Source organism: Pan paniscus, chromosome 4 (assembly GCF_029289425.2).
Source record: "Pan paniscus chromosome 4, NHGRI_mPanPan1-v2.0_pri, whole genome shotgun sequence".
Taxonomy (NCBI): domain Eukaryota; kingdom Metazoa; phylum Chordata; class Mammalia; order Primates; family Hominidae; genus Pan; species Pan paniscus.
Window position 1 is genome coordinate 156,152,827 of NC_073253.2, and position 23,524 is coordinate 156,176,350.

Here is a 23,524-nt window from a genome sequence, read left to right on the forward strand (position 1 = left end):
AAGTCTTTGGTCAAGCCATCTGGGATCAGTTCTCCACCTTGCAGAAGGAATGTGCTTTTAAACTTAACTGGATTACTGTTCATGTTTAATGAGCTTCCCTTTGCCCATGGGTTGCATCCAAACTCCTGACACAGCCCTGAGTTATCTATCCTGCTTCTTTTCCATCCTCACTTGAGTTACCTGCCCCTCCTTCACTCTTTTCTAGCCACCTGGCTTTTTCATAATTTTTCGAACGTTCTACAGTACCTTCTTTCTCAGACTCCTCCCACAAGCTCTTCTTCCTGCCTAAAATGTAATCCCTTCACCTCACCTGCTACCTTCCCACCCAGTTCTATGGTTTCTACCTACTTGTCTCCTCCTTTGGAAAGCCTTTCCCCACTGGCCTGTGTTGAGGATCTTGTCCTCATTTTTGCCCTATTTATTGATGCTATAGCAGTTATCAAAATGGTAATCATTTGTTTTTCTGATTTTTTATATTTTATGATCTCTCACTACCGCTAGACCTTAATGACCTTTGAGTGCAGTATTTAGAACAGTCCTTGACCCATAGTAAGCTTTCAATAAATAATGTTGAATGAATGTTTGAATGAATAAAAGAGTAAGGCAGCTTGGAAGAGTGTTTTCTTCTGCCTGTTCATTTATTTGCCCATTGGACAAATGCTGCTTAGACCTCACCTCCTTCTGTGTGTATTGAGGGGACCCAGGATTTGATCTGACAGGGGTCCTGTCATCCAACATTTGCAACCAAGTGGGAAGCCAGTTTTGGAGCCCAGTGAGTGAGCACAGACATGGTGTTTGCCAAACCTTCTTATCTGCAACCTTCCAGAATCTCCTTAAGGCTGCTCAACACATTCTATACCCAATACACCACGATGACCTTTAAGCTGCCAGGTCAGCTGTATTAAACGAGCGTGGCTTCTTGGTTCTGTTGCAGTCCTCCAGATTTCTAGGCTCCCGTTTTGCAATTTCCTGACGAACTGCAAGGGCTCATGGGATTAGTAGCTACATTTAATCTGGTTGTTTATCATGAATTGAGAAGGCCAGAATGCATATTTTCTGCTAGAAGGGAAAACATTTTAAATTACATGTTAGGGTGCTTTTCCCAATTCTTCCCAACCCTCAGAGTCCACACAAGCCCATCTCCTTTCCCTGAACTAGACTGGCCTTTTAAATTTTCTGTATACATTCTCTCTGCCTGTCATTTTGTGACACAATCACTTATATTTGCATATTATCACCTAAATAATATTCCGTTATTAGTTACTTTAGTACACATGTATTTATGTGTACATGTGTGTGAGCATGTATATGTGTGCATGTGTATTCTGCGTTCCTAGGGAGTTTCTTGGGGACAAGAATGTACACCTCCTTTATAAACCCCACAATGTTTAGCTTGGTCCTAGGAATTCACTAAAAGGTCAAGGATGTAGGTCCTAAATAATATGTCATATGTTGGCTTCTCTGGTAGCAGACATTGAGACAAAGTTTGGCTTGTAGGATTTTTGTTAGAGATCAACAAACATGGAGGGAAAGTTGGAGAAGAAAAAGCTAGGCAGATGCAGATTTGAACTGGGATGTGGCCTGACAAAGCCTCAGCCAACCCCACAGAATTGTTCTTCTGTTGGCCGAAATAACCTGGTTGTTTGGATCTTCGGGCCCCTGCCTTGATCAGTCATTGTATATGAGGGTCCCTAAGAAGGGCATGCCCTTGGGTGTCTTTCTGCTGCTGAGGCAAAGCCTGAAGAAACTGTCAGCAGAAGCTGCCCACTGTCAAATGGGGCAAAAAGTCCTTTCATGAAGGGAAATCTGGGTGGCACATCTCCTTGTCCACCATACAGCAGATGATACCATCCAATCAAAACCTATCAGATTGAAGTTTGGTAAATGTTTGTGGGATTGAATCCCATTGACCAGAACTCTGGTTAAGCTGAAAGACCACTCCATGAACCCACACTTGTCCTAGTAAGAAAAAACAGTGATGCTACCTTGGCCTGAGAATATGGGGGAGATAATACATTGAAATTTAGAAGGGTGCTGGACACAAAAAAATTCTCACACTTCCAAAATCCAGCCAGAACTGTTTCTTGTCACAGATAACTCTGCTTTGTTGACTCTAGAAATTCTCCCTGCCTTATCGTGTACCCAAATAAAAATATTTTCCTAACAATACCTGAAATCTTTACCATTTTGACATACATGATATCATCTGACTCATGTAAAAACATATGAAATAGCAATATTGCTCCCTGTCAAAAGAATGCAATGTAGGCATTTTACAGATTTATTTTTTACGTTTATGGGGTTATATTCCTGGGTTTGTGCTAAGCACTTTTCTTGGATTGTCCCATTTAATCATAAAAACAACATTATAATATAAATTCTTTTATTCCTATTTTACAGAGAGGGAAACTAAAATTCAACAAGGGGGATCAATTTGCCTAAGGTCATAAGCTAGTGAATTGTAGAATCAGAATTTTAATCCAGGCCATCTGATGCTATAGAAATTTTAAAGTTTTCTTTATAACAAAGACAACTTCTTCATTAAAGATACCTGCCTGATTTGTTTTTGGAAGTCCCCTTAGGGTTTCAAGGCCCCAAGGCTTCAAAGAGTAGAAAGCTATTCTGCATAGTAATAGTAGAGTAAGGAATTCAAGTTCCCTAGGAAGGGAATGAGAAAGTCCAGGTAGACCAGACCCTCTGCTGAGGAAGAGTTAGAAAGCACTTCTGGCTCCATCATACCCAGAGCTGCTCAGCTGAAGGTCTTTAGGAGAGCGACAATGAGTAAGGAAAGTTAAAAAAAAAAATCATGTATGTAATATAAATTTCCTCTTTAATCTTATAAAAGCTTCAGTAAAATTGACATTGCTTATGAAGACACTTGTAGGAGTAGATTTTTTTTTTTTTTTTTTTGAGACAGGGTCTCGCCCTGTCACTCAGGCTGGAGTGCAGTGGAGCAATCATGACCCACTGCAGCCTTGATCTCCTGGGCTGAAGTAATCCTTCTGCCTCAGCTTCCTGAGTAGCTGGGGCTATAGGCAAGAGCCACCATATCAGGGTAATTGTTTTTATTTTTGTAGAGGCAGGGTCTCACTATGTTGCCCACGCTAATCTCAAACACATGCTCAAGCAATCCTCCCGCCTCAGCATCCCAGAGTGCTAACATTATAGGTGTAAGCCAATGTGCCTGGCAGGAGTAGACTTTTTAAAGCAACTTAAGGAGGTGTTGAGATTCTCATCCCTGGGTTCTGGAGACCAGGGAGACAGACTAGTGAGACAAAGGATTCCCAGAATAATAAAACAACTAATAACTGGGTTTCCCTTTCATTTACAGATACCCATCTGAATAGTTGATATTTCTATTTCATAGCTGAAGAAATAGTGGCTGTGAGACATCAGTTTGCTGAATGTCATATAGAGAACAATGACAAACCAGGCCTATAGTCTAAACTTTTCTTTATAACCCTCAGCTGTCCTCAGAAAAGATCAGAAGAAATACTGAAACAAACAAATCAAAAAGTACTAATATTTTTATTCTTCCCCTAGGTTCTCAAGTTTAATCTCTTTGACCTGAGCAGAAGAAGCCAAATGAAAAGTGAAAGCCACAAATAAGAATCCTTCTGAGTGACTGTGTGTAAAATGGGAGGGAGCCCTGATCTATCCATTGCAAATACTCAGTCTTTCCCCATAAATGACAGTAATCACTGCATAATGAAGTTACAGCTCTTGGAGGTGATACAAGGAGCCAGGGGATTTTCAGCCTCAGAGACCTGAAGAAGCTACACACCATAACCCCTCCAAATGGAGGATCCTATTCCTACCCATGACAGTTTCTGCAAAGCAGTCATGAAATTTAATTCCAGGGAGATTAAGGTGCTGTTTTAGGATGCAAGCACCTAACCCTCCAAAGAGCAGCAGTGTTTATATATAGAAAAAAAACCCCTGAAACATGAACGCTTGCTATCAATTTCACATCCATAACCCAGCCAGAGCACTCTCCTCTAGCCGTCTCATTTTCACTGAAACAGGCATGCATGCCAGTAGGTTTTGTGGTCCCAGATGCCCTCATCGGACCCACAGATGGGAGGGTGGAAGAAGCAGACCAACTCAGGCAAAGGTTCTGAGCTTCAAATGTTTACTTTGTACCAGGCTTTCTCTGTCCCCAGTGCAGGTGACACAACAGAGAAGAAGAGAGATGTGAACCTTGTCCTCACAGAGCTCACAGTTTCATGGGCAAAATGAATTGGAAGATCTGGAAAACAAGAGAGAGAACCAAAAGAAGTTCTTAAACTCAGGAGATAAGCCTCTCAATTACTTAAACTGAGTTAGAAAGGGGATTTGGGGATAAAATAATAAGTGAAAATTCAGATATTAAAACATTTCTTTCTAAGCCATTGATTCAGCACATAGGGCAGGGTAAAGGTATTAGTGTCAGAGGCATGTGAACAAGAGCAGTTCCATCTTAAACAGGAGCTGGGTAAAATGAGGCTGAGGCCTACTGGGCTGCATTCCCAGATGGTTAAGGCATTCTAAGTCACAGAATGAGATAGGCGGTCAGCACAAGATACAGGTAGTAAAGACGTTGCTGATGAAACAGATTGCAGTAAAGAAGCCGGCTAAAACCCATCAAAACCAAGATGACCAAAAGAGTGACCTCTGGTCATCCTCACTGCTACATTCCCACCAGTGCCATGGCAGTTTACAAATACCCTGGCAATGTCAGGAAGTTACCTTATATGGTCTAAAAAGGGAAGGCATGAATAATTCACCCCTTGTTTAGCATATCATCAAGAAATAACCATGGGCAGCCAGCAGCCCTTGGGGCTGCTCTGTGTGTGGGGTAGCCATTCATTTATTCCTCTACTTTCCTAATAAATTTGCTTTCACTTTACTCTATGGACTCACCCTGAATTCTTGGTGCGAGATCCAAGAACCCTGTCTTGGGGTCTGGATCAGGACCCCTTTCCTGTAATATCTTTCTGGTGACCACAAAGGGACAATAGTGCAGAAACCCCCAACCTAAAGGCTAACTTTGGGTAAGTGTTGGGGTACTGTAAAATCTGGTGACCACGGAAGCAACTATAGTGAGAAAAGCCCTGACCCGAAGGCTAACTTTGGGTAAGTGTTGAGGTCTGGTGACATATTTCTGGTGAACCCTAAAGGGATGATACTGAGCAGACCCCCCGACCCAAAGGAAATAGACCGCAGCACTGATTGGATGACTTTGGGTAAGTGGTGGGGTACCCGGGTAAAGGATGGGATTGGGTTAGAGTCCCTTCTAAGATTTAGAAGGTTGGAGGCCCCTCTCAGTAATGTCCCTTTCGGTTAAGAACAGTTGGCACTATGGGATGTTAACTGTTATTCTCTTTGGATTAATTGCCTTTGCTGATGGCTGTGGGTGACAGGGTTCCATATGTACAGGATTGTGGGACGTGGGGAGCTTTTTCCTCCCTAAAAGGAGAAACTTGAGAGATGATGGGATTGCTGGAAAAGATCCCTTCACGACAGACAGGCAGCTGCTGAACTTTTCACTGTAGCTGCAATGGGTGGGTCTTTATCTGGCCTCCCTGAGCGCCTCACTTTCCCCACCCTGCCTCAGGCAATGCTTTCCTTTCTCTCTGCGTGCAAACTGGTTGAATGGTAAAGATCACTGTTTATCTCCTGTTAAGTTTTAATTAATGGGAAAAAGAATTTGTGAGGCTATACTTAAGCTATAGCGAATCTGTTGTAGTCTGTGCTATGCATTTGTCTTTCTGTATTGTTCTGTCATAATGAGGGGTACTTTAGGATACAACATGGGCTTAGGACAACTTAAAAGCCCACTGTTAAGACAAACCAGCAAACTGGTCAGTCATGTCCTTGGAGCATGTAACTTGTAACCACGTGGCTGTGCTTTCTTTTTTCACAATGGAGGCTGAGGTTCAGGGTTCAACTCTGGCTTAGGGGATGATCCTTTATCTTCTGTCTGTCTGTGTATTTACATGTATTATATGTGTGATGTTTATATATGAAAAAGCTTTAATTAATTGGTTTAATAATAATAAAAGCTTAAATCAAATATTTTGTTAGAAAAATAAAAAGTGTAATGCCTTATAGTTCATGTGACCTAAGTAATCTTTGGGAAACAAAAACAGTTTTAAAGATTATTGGTAAAATAAAGACATTTGGTCTAAATTATACAGGTCAGATATTAAGTTCACTAAATGATTTAAGGTCATAAACTGCTTCTTTGACTTTTGGAAATTGTTAAATTTACCTACTTCGTTTGTTTGTTTATTTTTTGAGATGGAGTCTCACTCTGTTGCCCAGGCTGCAGTGCAGTGGTGTGTCTCGGCTCATTGCCACCTCTGCCTTCCAGGTTCAAGTGATTCTCCTGCCTCAGTCTCCTACTGGGTAGCTTGGACTACAGGTGTGTGCCACCAGGCCTGGCTAATTTTTTTGTATTTTTAGTAGAGACAAGTTTTGGCCATGTTAGCCAGGCTGGTCTTGAACTCCTGACCACAGGTGATCCGCCTGCCTCAGCTTCCCAAAGTTCTGGTGTTACAGGCATGTGCCACCACACCCGGCCCAATTTACCTACTTTGGAGCATTAGATTCTAGATACCGCCTGGGGACATGTGGAGTTAGCCACACCCCGTAGCTATGCTGGAGAGTCAGCTTTTATCTGCACTTCTGCCTGATGTGTCCTAGGCTAGGCTCCACACCTAGTACACAATTAAAAACCCAAACTTACCAAGGTTTTCATCAAAAGTAAAAGTCGCTAAGAGCTAACAGTATAACATACAATTGAGACTACAGAAGTTTTACATACAAGGTGTCTAAGGAAAGTAGAATGTACTTTTGGTAAAGATTGTAAGAAGGCATGGGAATATGATTTTTTTTTGGCCTAGATTAAAAGGTTAAAGCATTGTTTTAAGTTAGATAGAATAAAGCTAAAGATTTGAACAAGTTATGGAAGGTTTGTAAAAAATTAATTGTAAAAGAGATTCTGTGTGTGAACATATAGGCTAAAGGAAAAGGGGTATTCTTCAGTTTTTCCATAAATTAAACATTGGAACAAAAGCACAACAGGTTTTTCTTAGAGCACTTATCTGCTCTTTAACAAAAATTGTAAAGGGAATGGCATGCTTTCCTTAAGCAATTAAAACTTTACTTATAAAGCCAATAAAAGCCCTTTGGGGAACTGGACTCATACCTTGCCTATACAGTCCCTATATAACATTTCTGACTTGTGGTAAGTAAAGAATGTCACTTTCCAACAGGTCCAGGAGCCCCAAGTTATCTTGGGACCTCAAGAGAATAGGAATTTACTCAATTCATAGGTATTTGAGGGTACAAACCCATGGCAGATCTTGGCCTTAAAAAAAGTCTTATCTGAGATTCCTTCTGTGGAACAGAGTTCCATCAAAGCCAATTTACAAAGAGCTTATTTGAAAAATAATTATTCTTGCTGTACTTTATACACATAACCAGGCCAAGTGTAATAAAACAAATCAGTCTTACCATTATTTATCTTTAGTAAAAATGGGAAACTGGAGAGAGAAATGTTATGTTTCAAGAACTATGGTATGCTTGTTATTAAATTCTAGTCTCATTGGTTATTTTTAAGTTTGTTTCTGCAATTTAAGCTAACCCTGCTTATTCCTGTGAACCAACCAGTAATCTCCGACTGTTGCTTAGAAGAAACAAAAGGGATAGGTAATGTAAATATCTGGATGAATATTCTTATTATGGGCACATTACAATCAGCTAGCAATCCCATATCAGCTTGGTTCTAGCAGTTGCCCAGTTCATGGAAAGCCTTCTTATTTAGTTTACTTGGGATAATTTTACTTATTTTGCTTTACTCTTGTGGAATATACTGTTGCTGTACTCATTTTATAGGAACACAGAATAAGCTTACTCAATGTTTTCTTAAATTGAACTCTTCCAGCTGTCACCTCTTTTCAGAACTCAAGAGTCATGAATGGCCCCCAGCATACTGTTGCTTTCTGACTGAGCTCCTCTCTACTCTCAACACAAGAGACCCTAATAGCTAGGCAGAAATATTATCGCCCCTATTCCGCCTGAAGAAGTTACAGAAAATGGATCTTCATCCCTTTGCAACCCTTAGGATTAAGGGTTCTCTTTTAAAAGGGAGGGGGAAAATGTCAGAGGTGTGTGAATCAGAGAAACTTCATCTTAAATAGGAGCTGGGTAAAATGAGGCTGAGATCTACTGGGCTGCATTACTAGACAGTTAAGGCATTCTAAGTTACAGAATGAGATAGGAGGTCGGCACAAGATACAAGTCATACAAACCTTGCTGATAAAACAGGTTGCAGTAAAGAAGCTGGCTAAAACCCACCAAAACCAAGATGACCACAAGAGTGACCTCTGGTCATCCTCACTACTACACTCCCACCACCAACATGACAGTTTACAAATGCCATGGCAAGTCAGGAAGTTACCTTATATGGTCTAAAAATGGGAGACATGAATAATCCACTCCTCGTTTAGCATATCATTAAGAAATAACCATAAAAATGGACAACCAGCAGCCCTTGGGGCTTCTCTGTCTATGGAGTAGCAATTCATTTATTCTTCTACTTTCCTAATAAACTTGCCTTCACTTTACGGAGCTGTCATGAATTCTTTCCTGCACGAGATCCAAGAACCCTCTCTTGGGGTCTGGATCAGGACCCCTTTCCCACAACATTACGACAGGGCCAGGATGGGCCGCGTTGCCTCTGCCTGGTTCCTCCTGTAGGCATGAAGACCAGCAGTGGTGTATCGGGTGGCTGAGGGACTTCTGTCATCATGCTACTCTTGAGGACCTCCCAGAAAACCTTGTCCCTTTCTTTGATGACTCCTACCTCTTTGAAAACTTCTTCATCAGTAACTCCTACATGTGGCCATTCAATATTTTTATCTCAGTCGATGTGGATGGCAGTGAGAAAACATTTGGTGCCTTTTGCCACTTTGGCTTCAGTGGGCTAATAAGGAGTCCAAGGTGACCCTAGAAACACTGTACCTTTAGGAAAAAATGTGGGATCTACCTTTGGTGCATGAGCTGTGGGCATCCTTGGAGGAAACCTGTCATGGCTCTACCAAGGTCATGAAGATCAGAAGGTGGGAGACTCAATTGGGGAATATGAAGACCATCCAATTCCTTCCTATCAACTGAATGATTCTTTATACTCTTCATTCTTTTTTGTTTCTTGCTCACTTAACCCACATTTTTCTCACCCTGTCTCATGTTTTCCTTTGGCACTGTGTAGCTGCAGTGTAAAAATGCCATCGTTGAGACCTAAATTATCTCTGCCTATAATGAAGTCAACAAGACATGCACTGGGCAGTCTCCCTGGGAGTGCCTTCCTTCCACAAGGAGCCTGCCCAGAAGGGTGATATCATTGTCGAACTCAAAGTTTATTCCTAGACAGATTAACACCCCAAGTATTAAGATGCTTAATCAATCATTCTTATTTTCAGCTTTATCGCAATCATCTCAGGGCCCACCACACAAACACCCTAAAACATATACTCCCTCGTTCCCATGCAGAAAGCCCACATGACTTTGTGCCTGTTGGAAACTGTTATTATTTTCTACATTTCAGAATGCCACTATATTAATAATATGTGTCTACCACTGAACTCCTTCTCAGTTTGGCTATTTTGTCATATGGGGTAGGAGAAGAAACCTAACCTAAGCCTGAGATTGATTTTCATATTTCAACCATTGAGTCCACTTTCTAGCCCATGCCTGGAGACAGACCTGAGTGCTACATGAAAATGGGAAGAGATGTCATCTCCAAGCCTGCGGATTTCATGTTTTTATTTCATGTGTGCACACACAATCTTCAGACTCTCAAAATCACTTAATCACTTTTGTTTTTAATGCCAGCCATCCTACATAATCTGGCCTTGCCTTGCATCAAGAACACATAAAATCCAGCCTCCCTTCAAGTTTACCCAAAATAACTGACTTCTACAGAAAAACATGAGTGAGTAATGTAGTCTCTATTAAAGACACAAAGAGTGACAAAGAGGGAGAGAGGTGCTATCAGGGCCCATAGCACGTATTTTAACACACACACCCACTCCCACCCAAGAATGCAGGAATTGTTTGTCTATCAAGTCTCTGTTGAGCAACTTAGTGCCCTGAAGCTTCTCAAATCTGCCATCTCAGTCCATGCAAGTGTCCTATTTTGCTGGTCTCTGTCTTCTAGTTTACCTTCCCCTTAGCATCCTCATCATAATTTCACCCACAATTATACAGAGTAGTTCAAATCTCCCAAGTTGCTAACTCAACCCCATTTCAATTTGGAGAGTGGGTGAAGCATTATCTTTAGCATAATCAAAGATTTTATGAGTTCTTGGCTCTTTTATGGAATGATATGTTTACTTTTTTCTCTCTTTTATACCTGTAGTTCTTTTCTCTGTGACAGTTTCCTTATTTTTGACTTTTACTTTCTTTTTTTCTTTTTAAATTTTGCCCTAAGTTTCGGGATACATGTGCAGAACATGAAGGTTTTTTACATAGGTATACAAGTGCCATGGTGGTTTGCTGCACCTATTTACCTACCCTCTAAGTTTCCTCCCCTCACCCTCCCACACCCCAAAAGGCTGCGGTGTGTGATGTTCCCCTCCCTGTCCATGTATTCTCATTGTTCAACTCCCACTTAGGAGTGATAACATGTGGTATTTGGTTTTCTATTCCTGTGTTATTTTGCTGAGGATTATGGCTTTCAGCTTCATCCATGTCCCTGCAAAGGACATGATCTCATTCCTTTTTATTTGCCTTTTACTTTCTAAGTTTTCACCAAAATTTCTATTACCCTTCAAATAATTCTTAAAATTAATTAATGAGCATCCATCTATCTAGCTGGCTAGCTATGAGATTTATCTTCCTCTATTTGTCAGGCATATAACAGTTGCTACATTGACAGCTTCATTATCAGGATGATAAACTGCTGAAATCAAGCACTGTATCAAGTTCTTGCTTTAAATTCCTCAATTCCGCTCTAATTCTAAGTAATCATCCTCGATCCAGGACACAAAACTTTTCCCATGCAGGTGATGAGTCTTTAGCAGAGTTGACAGATTCCTTTCTTTGCATCAGCTGAGTCTCCATAGTCCCCTGTCCTCAAAGGACTTATTCTTCATATCCTCTCCGCATGGTCTACTCCTTCTTCTCTCCAGGTAGGCTTTCTGTTCAGAAATTTTCCTCTGCACATCCGGGGATCTCCATAAATTGTCATTTATGGCCTAGTTGTGTTTCCTACTGGCCCTAAAAACTCCAGGACTCTCAGTGTGAAAAACACGCTTCCAAATGTAAAGAGAGATAAACTGCAGAAAGAGAATTTCCAGGGAATACAAGATGGTATAGAAAATAGCCTAAATACCTTATTATTCAAAGTAATCATGCCATAAAGGTAGAAAAAATTAAAGGTTAGTCCAGATATGATAGCTAAATACTAAATGGGATCTTGTACTGGAGGAAAAACAATGCAATAAAAGACATTATTGTGTAAATAGACAAGAAATGCAGTTGGCAGCTTAGATGCAAGTTCTATACAAATCTTCAATTCAATGAAGCTGATACCTGCGCTGTGGGTATAGAAGAGAATATCCTTCTCCTAAGGAAATACTCACTGAAGGGGTAAAAAGTGGTAACATATGCAACTTACTTTTCAATGTTCAGAAAAAAAGGGTAGTCATGTGTTAATATATGTATAGAGAAAGCAAACGGAATAAAATGTACAGGTTAAGGAAATCTGGGTAAACAGTGTGCTCTTTGCTATTCATGCAACTTCTCTGTAAGTTTGAAATTCTTTTCTTTCTTTCTTTCTTTTTTTTTTTTTTTTTTTTTTTTTTTTTGAGATGGAGTCCCACTCTGCTGCCCAGGCTGGATTGCAGTAGTGTGATCTCGGCTCACTGCAACCTCTGCCTCCCAGGTTCAAGCGATTCTCCCGTCTCAGCCTCCTGAGTAGCTGGGATTATAGGCACTTGCCACCATGCCTGGCTAATTTTTGTATTTTTAGTAGAGACGGAGTTTCACCATGTTGGCCAAGCTGGTCTCGAACTCCTGACCTCAGGTGATCCGCCTCCCAAAGTACTGGGATTATAGGCGTGAGCCACCATGCCTGGCCTGAAATTATTTTAAAATAAAAAGTTTTATAAAATGATTCATGACTGTCTCCTAAATTTTACCACCACTTTGAGAGTCTCTGACTTCACTACATCCATCATACAAGGCTCCCAGAAATGTGGTAAAGCAACTGAAAATCCTATTAGGTGCTGTCCCAGCCAAAATCCCTTATCACAACTGCGGTTCCAATATTTCATCCCATATTCATATGGGATAAATGAGATTTTATTTCATTATTGAATTAATTTTGGTAATTTGTGTATTGTTATGTGTGATATTGTGAAATACATGTTTGGTCTTCAATGCTGTTTCCTGACATAAACCTCTAAAATTCTTAGACTCTTTAAAGTGATGTCATTTTGTATGCTAATGAATTGACTGGTGGATGGCAGCCCCTAGGTAGCTTCAAGATGGTGCTGGTCACAAAAGAAGACATGATTAGATGGTTCACATTTTTAGCCTTGTCCCGACATTTAGGGAGGGAAGAGGAGCTGAAGGGTTAGGCTGATCACCAATGGCCAATGGTTTAATCAATCATGCCTGCATAATGAAGCTTCCAGAATACCCAAAAGGACAAGGTTAGAAGTGCTTCTGAGATAGTTGAACACGTGGAGGTTCCTGTAGCTTGTCGTCCCTGGGGAGGGCATGGAAGCTTAGTGTCCTTTTCCCCATAGCTCACCCTATGCATTGCTTCATCTGTATCCTTTGTAATATCCTTTATAATCAACTGGCAAACATAACTAAGTGCTTCCCTGAGTTCTGTGAGCCACTCTAGTAAATTAATTGAATCCAGAGAGAGGGTCCTGGGAGTCCCAAATTGAAGCCAGCCAGTTAGAAGTTCTGCAGCCCTAGATTTGTGACTGGTGTCTGAAGAGGGGACTGCCCTGTGGGACTGAGCCCTTACTTAGCCTGTGGGATCTTTAGCTGTCTCCAGGTGGATAGTGTCAGAATTGAGTTGGAGGACACCCAACTGGTGTCTATTGCAGAACTTATTGTTCGCTTGTTGATGGGGAGAAATCTCTACACATTTGGTCACAAAATTCCTCTGTGTTGATTGTTGAGGTGTGAAAACAGAGGAAAAACAATTTGTTTTTCCCACTCACACTATGAATTTTTTCTTTTTCATAAAAGTTGTATAATTTACTGATAGGAAATTATAGTATTTCTGAAAATTATTTTAATAAATTTGGTGATACTGCCCACTCTCACTTTTAATTTTAGAAATCTCTATCTTTTACCTTATTTACTATTTGTCAGTCTAAGTAGTGAAAGAAAATTAGCAAATATTTTGTTAATTTTGTTGATATTTTCAACAAGCCAATATTTTGTTAAATTGATTTTATTTTTTAAAATTTCTATTTTATTGATTTTTGCTCTAATATTTATTACTACCTTCCATATTTTGCTTTGGCTTTAGAGTTTAGGTGTTTTTTTTTTCTAATTTCTTAAGTTTGAAGCTTAGATTATTGACTTATGATATTTATTCTTTCCCAATATAGGTACTTAAAGCTATACATCTTCCCTCTAAGTGCTGTTTTGATACATTATAAATTTTGATATGTTTTTACTTCCATCCACTTCAAAATATTTGCTAATTTTCTTTGTGATTTTTTTGACTTACAGGTTATTTATTTTAATTGACATGTACTAATTATACATATTTATGAGGTACAGAGTGATGTTTTAATAAATGTATACAATGTGTAATGATCAAATTAGGGTAATTAGCATATATATCACCTCAAATCTTTATCATTTCTTTGTGCTAGGAAAATTAAAAATCCTCTCTTCCAGCTACTTGAAAACATACAATAAATTATTGCTAACTGTTGTCACTCCACAGTGCCACAGAGCACTAGAGCTGATCCTTCCATCTGCCTGTAATTTTGTACCCAGTAACCAACCTCTCCCTAGCCTCCTCCTCCAGCTACTCTTCCCAGGCTTTAGTAAACACAATTCTATTCTCTATATCCATAAGCTCAACTATTTTAGCTCCCACATATGAATGAGAACATGTACTATTTATCTTTCTGTGCTTGTTTCACTTAATATAATATCCTGCGGGCTCATCCACATTGCTATAAATGAGAGGATTTGATTTTATTTTTTATGGTGGAATAGTATTCCATTGTGCATGTGTGTATGTTTGTGTGTATAGATACATATGTGTGTGTGTGTATAGATATATGTATATACATTTGTTTGTCCATTCATTTGTGGATAGACACTTAGCTTGATTCTATATCTTGGCTATTGTGAATAGTGCTGTGATAAACATAGGAGTGCAGATATTTGTTTGATATTCTAATTTCCTTTCCTTTAGATAAATACCCAATAGTGGGATTGCTGAATCATATGAAATTTCTGTTTTTAGTTTTTTGAGAGCCTCCATACTTTCTTCCATAATAGCTGTACTAATTTACATTTTCACCAACAGTGTATAAGAGTTCCCTTTTTCTCCACATCCTTGCCAGCATTTATTATTATTTTGGTCTCTTTGATAATAGCTATTCTAACTGGTGTGAGATGATATCTCATTGTGGTTTTGATTTTCATTTCTTTGTTGATTAGTGATCCTGATGGTTAATATTGAGTGTCAACTTGATTGGATTGAAGGATACAAAATATTGATTCTGGGTGTGTCTGTGAAGGTGTTGCCAAAGGAGATTAACATTTGAATCAGTGGGCTGGGAAAGGCAGACCCAGTCTTAGTCTGGGTGGGCACAATCTAATCAGCTGCCAGCATGGCTAGAATATAAGCAGGCAGCAAAATGTGAAAAGAGAGACAGGCCTAGCCTCCCATCTTACACTTTCTCCCGTGCTGGATGCTTCCTGCTCTCAAACATCAGACTCCAAGTTCTTCAGTTTTGGAACTTGGACTGACTCTCCTTGCTCTCCAGCCTGCAGATGGCCTGTTATGGGACCTTGTGATCATGTGAGCTAATACTTAATAAACTCTGCTTTATATATGTATATGTCTATTCCGTTACTTCTATCCCTGACTAATACAGATTTTGGCACCAGAAGTGCTTCTAGAGGAGCAGAATATTAAAGATGGAGCTCTTTTGTTGGTTTGGAGGTTTCTGGAGTTGGGTGCTTAATATAATTAGACCCCAAAATGCTAAGGACTCTACTTCTAATAGTATGGAGAACATTGATAGTCCTTGGCATCAAATGTTTAGTGAGTTATGAAAATAAATGCATTTGACACTCCTGATTCACTGCCCACGAGAGGCAAGGAGTTTAGTGACTCTATACATAACACCTTTGACCATATGTGGAGAACCAAGGAACATGATGAAGTTGATTGGTTGCTCCTAAGTGCAGTGGACAAAGTGATGAAAGAAATGATGAATTCAGAGATTCTATCTCCTGGCTTCAGAAGCAGATACTGAGTCTCAAATCTGCTAAGATTGCTCTGAATGAGAGTCTTCTGTAGAGAAAGAGCTGAAATTGTGGAAAAACAGACATAAGCTCTTATCATGTGAGTGGCTGACCTGCAATGAAAGGTGCATGCACAGACTTGCCAGGTGTCTACTGTTAAAGTGAGGGCATTGATTGGAAAAAAATGGGACCCTGAAACTTGGAATGGGGGCATAAGGGAGGGCTCTGATGAAGCTGGAAACACTGAGTTTGTAAACGCTGATGAACCTTATTATTATTATTATTATTTCCAGAATAAACAGCTTCCCCATCCTCAGCAGTAGCAACATCCTCTCCCTGACTCATGCTGCAATCAGCCTTTCCACTTTTGCCTGAGGAGATAAACCCTGCGCTGCCTGAGGTAACAATGATGGCCTCCCGTGAGGCAGTTGCCAGGCAAGATAATGTTGATTCTCCTCAGGACAAGCCACCAACACCGCTGTTTGCTTCTAGACCTATAACTAAAGTCCTGGTGGGCCTCTAAAGGTGAGGTTGAGAGGGTGACCCATAAGGAGGTGTGCTACACTTGAAAAGAACTGCTTGACTTTTCTAATTTATAAAAACAGAAATCTGGAGAACAGGCATGGAAATGAATATTAGGGGTGTGGGATAATGGTTGAAGAAACACAGATTTGGATCAGGCTCTATTTATTGATTTGGGCTCATTAAGTAGGGATTCTGCATTTAATGTTGCAGCTCGGGGAGTTAAAAAATGTTCTAATAGTTTATTTGCTTGGTTAGCTGAAATATGGATTAAAAGATGCCCCCCTGTGAGTGAGTTGAAAATGCCTGTTCTCCCTTGGTTTAATGTGGAGGAGACTGGGATGGTGGAGTGAATTAGTCATTTTAGAATTACTCATCCCATCTAGGGGGGTCCAGAAGATATACCCTTGACCAATGGCTTGTGAAATAGATCTGTGAGGGCAGCACCTGAATATTTGAAAAGCCCTGTAATTGCTCTTCTCTCTATGTCAGATCTAACACTGGAAACACAGTCACTCAACTACAAAATTTAAATACAGTGGGAATAATTGGATTCTTTGGGGGCAGGGGCCAAGTGGTAGCACTAAACTGTCAAAGGCAAGATGGGTATAGCTACCATAATGGAAAGCAGAGGCAGAGAAGCAATCACACTAGTCTGACTCGGGTAGAGCCGTGGCATTGCCTAATTAATCACGATGTTCTTAGAAGTGAAATTGATAGGAAGCCTACTGCATTCCTACTTATAGTACACAAACAATACTTCTATGTTGAATGGACAAAAGACTAATTTGAATTATAAAAACAAAGAATCACGGCCCCTCAATTGATTCCAGATTTGAGCCAGTTTACTGGCCCAGAACCCCTTGAATAAAGGGGAGGCCAGGTCCCGTTGAGGAAGGACCCCACTACATTGCCGACAATTGTAGTGAATCTTTCTTCCATCCTTCCCCAAGGAGACCTCCAGCATTTTAGCAGGAGGGAAAGGGAAATGATCAGACATTTTGGGGACTACTGGACACTGGCTCTGAGATGATGTTTATTCTAGGGGACCCAAAACGTCATTGTGGTCCTCCAGTTAATGTAGGGGCTTATGGAAGTCAGATAATTATTGGAGTTTTAGCTCAGGTCTGACTTACAGTGGGTCCAGTAGGTCCCTGGATTCATCCTGTGGTCATTTCCCCATGCCAGAATGCATATTGACATAGACATACTTAACAGCTGGCAGAATACTCACATTGGCTCCCTGACTGGTAGGGTGAGGGCTACTATGGTGGGAAGGGCCAAATGGAAGCTATTAGGGCTGCCTCTACCTAGAAAAATAGTAAATCCAAAACAGTGTCACATTCCTGGGGGGACTGTGGAGATTAATGCCACCATTGAGGACTTGAAAGACGCAGGGGTGGTGATTCCCACCACATTCCTGTTCAATTCTCCCATTGGGCCTGTGCAGAAGACAGATGGATCTTGGAGAATGATGGTGGATTATTGTAAGCTTAACCAAGTGGTGACTCCAGTTGCAGCTCCTGTACCAGATGTACCAATTTGTTTGAACAAATTAACATATCTTCTGGTACCTAGTATGCAGCCACTGACTTGACAAATGCCCTTTTCTCCATTCCTGTTCCTAAGACCCACCAGAAACAGTTTGCCTTCAGCTGGCAAGGCCAGCAATATACCTTTACTGTCTTACCTCAAGGGTATATCAACTCTGGCTTTGTGTCATAATCTTATTTGGAGAGAACTTGATCACTTTTTCTTCCATGAGATATCACACCAGTGCATTACATTGATGACACTATACTGATTGGATTCAGTGAGCAAGAAGTAGCAAACACACTGGACTTATTGGTGAGACATTTGCATACCAGAGGATGAGAAATAAATCTGACTAACACTCAGAGACCTTCTACCTCAGTAAAATTTCTACGGGTCAAGTGGCGTGGGGCCTGTCTAGATATTCCTTCTAAGGTGAAGGATAAGTTGCTGCAATTGTTCCCTCCTACAACCAAGAAAGAGGCACAACACCCAATGGGCCTATTTGGATTTTGGAGGCAACACATTCCTCATTTGGGTGTGTTACTCTGGCCCATTTATTGAGTGACCCAAAAGGCTGCCAGTTTTAGGTGGGGTCCAGAACAGGAGAAGGCTCTGCAACAGGTCCAGACTGCTGTGCAAGCTGCTCTGCCACTTGGGCCATATGACCCAACAGATCCAATGGTGCTTGAGGTGTCAGTGGCAGATAGGGATGCTGTTTGGAGTCTTTGGCAGACTCCCATAGGTGAATCACAGCAGAGGCCTCTAGGATTTTGGAGCAACGCCCTGCCATCTTCTGTAGATAACTACTCTCCTTTTGAGAGACAGCTCTTGGCCTGTTATTGGGCTTTGGTGGACACTGAATATTTGACTATGAGTTATCAAGTCACCATGTGACTTGAATTGCCTATCGTGAACTGGGTGCTTTCTGACCCATCTAGCCATAAAGTGGGTCATGCACAGCAGCATTCCATCAAATGAAAGTGGTATATACGTGATCAGGCTCAAGCAGGTCCTGAAGGCACAAGTAAGTTACATAAGAAAGTGGCTCAAAAGCCCACAGTCTCCATTTCTGCCACCCTGCCTTCTCTCCTCCTGCCTGCACTGATGGCCTCATGGCGAGTTCCTTATGATCATTTGACAGAGGAAGAGAGGACTTGGGCCTGGTTCACAGATGGTACTGCACAATATGTAGGCACCACCCCAAAGTGGACAGCTGAAGCACTATAGCCCCTTTCAAGGACATCCCTGAAGGACAGCAGTGAAGGGAAAGCTTCCCAGTGGGCAGAACTTTGAGCAGTGCATCTGGTTGTGCACTTTGCATAGAAGGAGAAATGGCCAGATATGCAATTATATAATGGTTCATGGCCTGTAGCCAATGGTTTTGCTGGATGGTCAGAGACTTGGAAGAAGCATGATTGGAAAATTGGTGACAAAGAAATTTGGGGAAGAAGTATGTGGATGGACCTATCTGAGTGATCAAAAACTGTAAAGATATTTGTATCCCATGTGAGTGCTCACCAACAGGTGACCTCAGCAGAGGAGGACTTAAATAATCAAGTGGATTGGATGACCCTTTCTGTGGACACCACTCAGCCTCTTTCCCCAGCCACCCCTGTAATCACCCAATGGGCCCATGAACAAAGTGGCCATGGTGGCAGGGATGGAGGTTACTCATGGGCTCAGCAACATGGACTTCCACTCACCAAGGCTGACCTGGCTATGGCCACTGCTGAGTGCCCAATTTGCCAGCAGCAGAGACCAACACTGAGCCCTTGATCTGGCACCATTCCTCGGGATGATCAGCAAGCTACCTGGTGGCAGGTTCACTATATTGGACCTCTTCCATCATGGAAAGGGCAGAGGTTTGTCCTCACTGGAATAGACGCTTACTCCGGTTATGGGTTTGTCTATCCTGCATGCAATGCTTCTGCTAAGACTACTATCAGTGGACTCATGGAATGCCTTATCTACCATCATGGTATTCCACACAGCATTGCCTCTGACCAAAGAACTCACTTTACAGCTAAAGAAGTGCAGCAGTGGGCTCATACTCATGGAATTCACTGGTCTTACCATGTTCCCCATCATCCTGAAGCAGCTGGATTATAGAATGGCGGAATGGCCTTTTGTAGTCACAACTACAATACCAACTAAGTGACAATCCTTTGCAGGGCTAGGGCAAAGTTCTCCAGAAGGCCATGTACACTCTGAATCAGCTTCCAATATATGGTACTGTTTCTCCTGTAGCCAGGATTCCCAGGTCCAGGAATCAAGGGTTGGAAGTGAAAGTGGCACCACTCACAATCACCCCTAATGATCCACTGGCAACATTTTTGCTTCCTGTTCCCAAGACATTATGTTCTGCTGGCCTAGAGGTCTTAGTTCCAGAGGGAGGAACACTGTCTCCAGAAGACATAACAACAATTCCATTAAACTGGAAGTTAAGATTGCCACCTGGGCACTTTGGGCTCTTCCTTCCTTTAAATCAACAGGCAAGAAAGGAGTTACAGTGTTGGCTGGGGTGATTGACCCCGACTGTCAAGATGAAATCAGTCTATTACTCCACAACAGAGGTAAGAAAGAGTATGCATGGAATAAAGGAGATCCATTAGGGTGTCTCTTAGTATTACCATGCTTTGTGATTAAGGTCAATGGGAAACTACAATAGCCCAATCCAGGCAGGACTACAAATGACTCAGACCCTTCAGGAATGAAGGTTTGTGTTACTCCACCAAGGAAAATCTATGACCTGCTGAGGTGCTTGCTGAAGGTAAAGGGAATACAGAATGGGTAGTAGAAGAAGGTAGTCATCAATACCAGCTATGACCATGTGACCAGCTGCAGAAATGAGGATTGAAATTGTCATGAGTATTTCCTCCTCTTTTGTTAAAAACATGTTTGTGCATGTATATACTTGGACTAATAAAAGATCTTCATTTAATTTCCTTTCTGCTTTACCATGTGACATAAGATTTATTGACTTCATATCAGCATTTAAATATTGTTAAATTTTTTTATTATTATTCTTTAAGTTCTGGGATACATGTGCAGAACGTGACAGTTTGTTACACAGGTATACATGTGCCATGGTGGTTTGCTGCACCCATCAACCTGTCATCAACATTAGGTATTTTTCCTAATGCTATCCCTCCCCTAGTCCCCACCCCCTGACAGGCCCCAGTGCATGATGTTCCCCTCCCTGTGCCCATATGTTCTCATTGTTCAACTCCCACTTATGATTGAGAACATGTGGTGTTTGGTTTTGTGTTCCTGTGTTAGTTTGCTGAAAGTTATGGTTTCCAGCTTCATCCATGTCCCTGAAAAAGACAAAAACTCATTCTTTTTTACGGCTGCAAGTATTCCATGGTGTATATGTGCCTCGTTTTCTTTACCCATTCTATCATTGATGGGCATTTGGGTTGATTCCAAGTCTTTGCTATTGTGAATAGTGCTGTAATAAACATACGTGTGCATGTGTTTTTATAGAAGAATGATTTATAATCCTTTGGGTATATACCCAGTCATGGGATTGCTGGGTCAAATTGTATTTCTAGTTCTAGATCCTTGAGGAATCGCCACACTGTCTTCCACAATGGTTGAGCTAATTTACACTCCCACCAATAGTGTAAACGCATTCCTATTTTTCCACATCCTCTCCAGTGTCTGTTGTTTCCTGACTTTTTAATGATCACCATTCTAACTGGCGTGAGATGGTATCTCATTGTGGTTTTGGTTTGCATTTCTCTAATGACCAGTGATGATGAGCTTTTTTTCTTATGTTTGTTGGCTGCATAACTGTCTTCTTCTGAGAAGTGTCTGTTCATATCTTTCACCCACTTTTTGATGGGGTTGTTTGTTTTTTTTTCTTGTAAATGTGTTTAAGTTTCTTGTAGATTCTGGATATTAGCCCTTTGTCCAATGGGTAGATTGTAAAAATTTTCTCCCATTCTGTAGATTTCCTGTTTACTCTGATAGTTTCTTTTTGCTGTGCAGAAGCTCTTTAGTTTAATTAGATCCCATTTGTCAATTATGGCTTTTGTTGTCATTGCTTTTGGTGTTTTAGTAATGAAGTCTTCGCCCATACCTTTGTCCTGAATGGTAATGCCTAGGTTTTCTTCTAGGGTTTTTATGGTTTTAGGCCTTAGGTTTAAGCCTTTAATCCATCTTGAGTTAATTTTTGTATAAGGTGTAAGGAAGGGGTCCAGTTTCAGTTTTCTGCATATGGCTAGCCAGTTTTCCCAACACCACTTATTAAAAACTTTAAATTTCATATGGAACCAAGAACGAGTCTGTATAGCCAAGACAATCTTAATCAAAAAGAACAAACCTGGAGGCATCATGCTACCTGACTTCAAACTATGCTACAAGGCTACAGTAACAAAACCAGCATGGTTCTGTTACCAAAACAGATATATAGACCAATGGAACAGAACGGAGGCCTTTGAAATAACACCACACATCTACAACCATCTGATCTTTGACAAACCTGACATAAACAAGCTATGGGGAAAGGATTCCCTATTTAATAAAAGGTGTTGCTGCCTTTCTTTCAGAGATGCCCTGCCCAGAGAGGAGGAATCTAGAGAGGCAGTCTGACTACAGTGGCTTTGTGGCACTGCAGTGGGCCTCACCCAGTCCAAACTTCCAGGAGGCTTTGTTTATACTTTGAGGGGGAAAAACCGCCTACTCAAGTCTCAGTTATGGTGGACACCTCTCCCCCCACCAAGCTCGAGCATCCCAGGTCAACTTCAGACTACTGTGCTGGCAGCCAGAATTTCAAGCCAGTGGATCTTAGCTTGCTGGGCTCTGTGGGGTTGGGATCCGCTAAGCAAGACCACTTGGCTCACTGGCTTCAGCTTCGGGGGTTCTGTCTCACTGGCTTTCCAAGCGCCACTGGGGTATGGAAAAAAAATACTCCTGCAGCTACCTCAGTTTCTGCCCAAAGGGCCACCCAGTTTTGTGCTTGAAACCCAGGGCCTTTCTGGTGCAGGCACCTGAGGGAATCTCTTGGTCAGTGGGTTGTGAAGACTGTGGGAATAGCATAGTATCTGGGCTGAATAGCACCCTCCCTCATGGCAGGGTCCCTCATGGCTTCCCTTGGCAAGGGGAGGGAGTTCACCAACCCCTTGTGCTTCCCAGGTGAGGTGATGCCTCACCCTGCTTCTTCTTGCCCTCCATGGGCTGCACTCACTGTCTAACTGGTCCCAATGAGATGAACTGGGTACCTCAGTTGGAAATGCAGAAATCACCTGCCTTCTGTGTTGATCTCTCTAGGAGCTGCAGACCAGAGCTGTTCCTATTTGGCCATCTTGCCTGGGAATAAGTATTGTTAATTTTATGTAGTAATATTTGGGTTGGGTATTGGTGCATTTCTGGTTGTACCAAGGATAGTTGTATTATGTTAAGCATAATTATGACCTTATTATTGTCTTTATTTGAAGATTATATATGATCTCAGGAGGTGTGTATGGGTTCAAGTTGACAAAGGGTGGACTTGTGATGGTTAATACTGAGTGACAACTTGATTGGATTGAAGGATACAAAGTACTGATCCTGGGTGTGTCTGTGAGGGTGTCGCCAAAGGAGATTAACCTTTGAGTCAGTGGGCTGGGGAAGGCAGACCCACCCTTAGTCTGGGTGGGTGCAATCTAATCAGCTGCCAGCATGGCTAGAATGTAAGCAGGCAGAAAAATGTGAAAAGAGAGACTGGCTTAGCTCCCCAGCCTACATCTTTCTCCTGTGCTGGATGCTTCCTGCCCTTGAACATCGGACTCCAAGTTCTTCAGTTTTGGAACTTGGACTGCCCTATTGGGGAACCTTGAGATTGTGTGAGTTAATACTTAATAAACTCATATATATATATATATATATATATATATATATATATATATATATTATATTCCTCTAAGAACTGAGACAAGACAAGGTTGCCAACTTTTACCACTCTTATTCAACA

At 41.3% G+C, this 23,524-nt stretch overlaps 1 pseudogene; it reads left to right on the forward strand.

Annotated features, from left to right (window-relative positions):
• The first annotated feature begins 8,426 nt into the window (after positions 1-8,426).
• The window catches only part of LOC134730483 (uncharacterized), a 29,020-nt pseudogene continuing 13,922 nt past the window's right edge, over positions 8,427-23,524 (forward strand).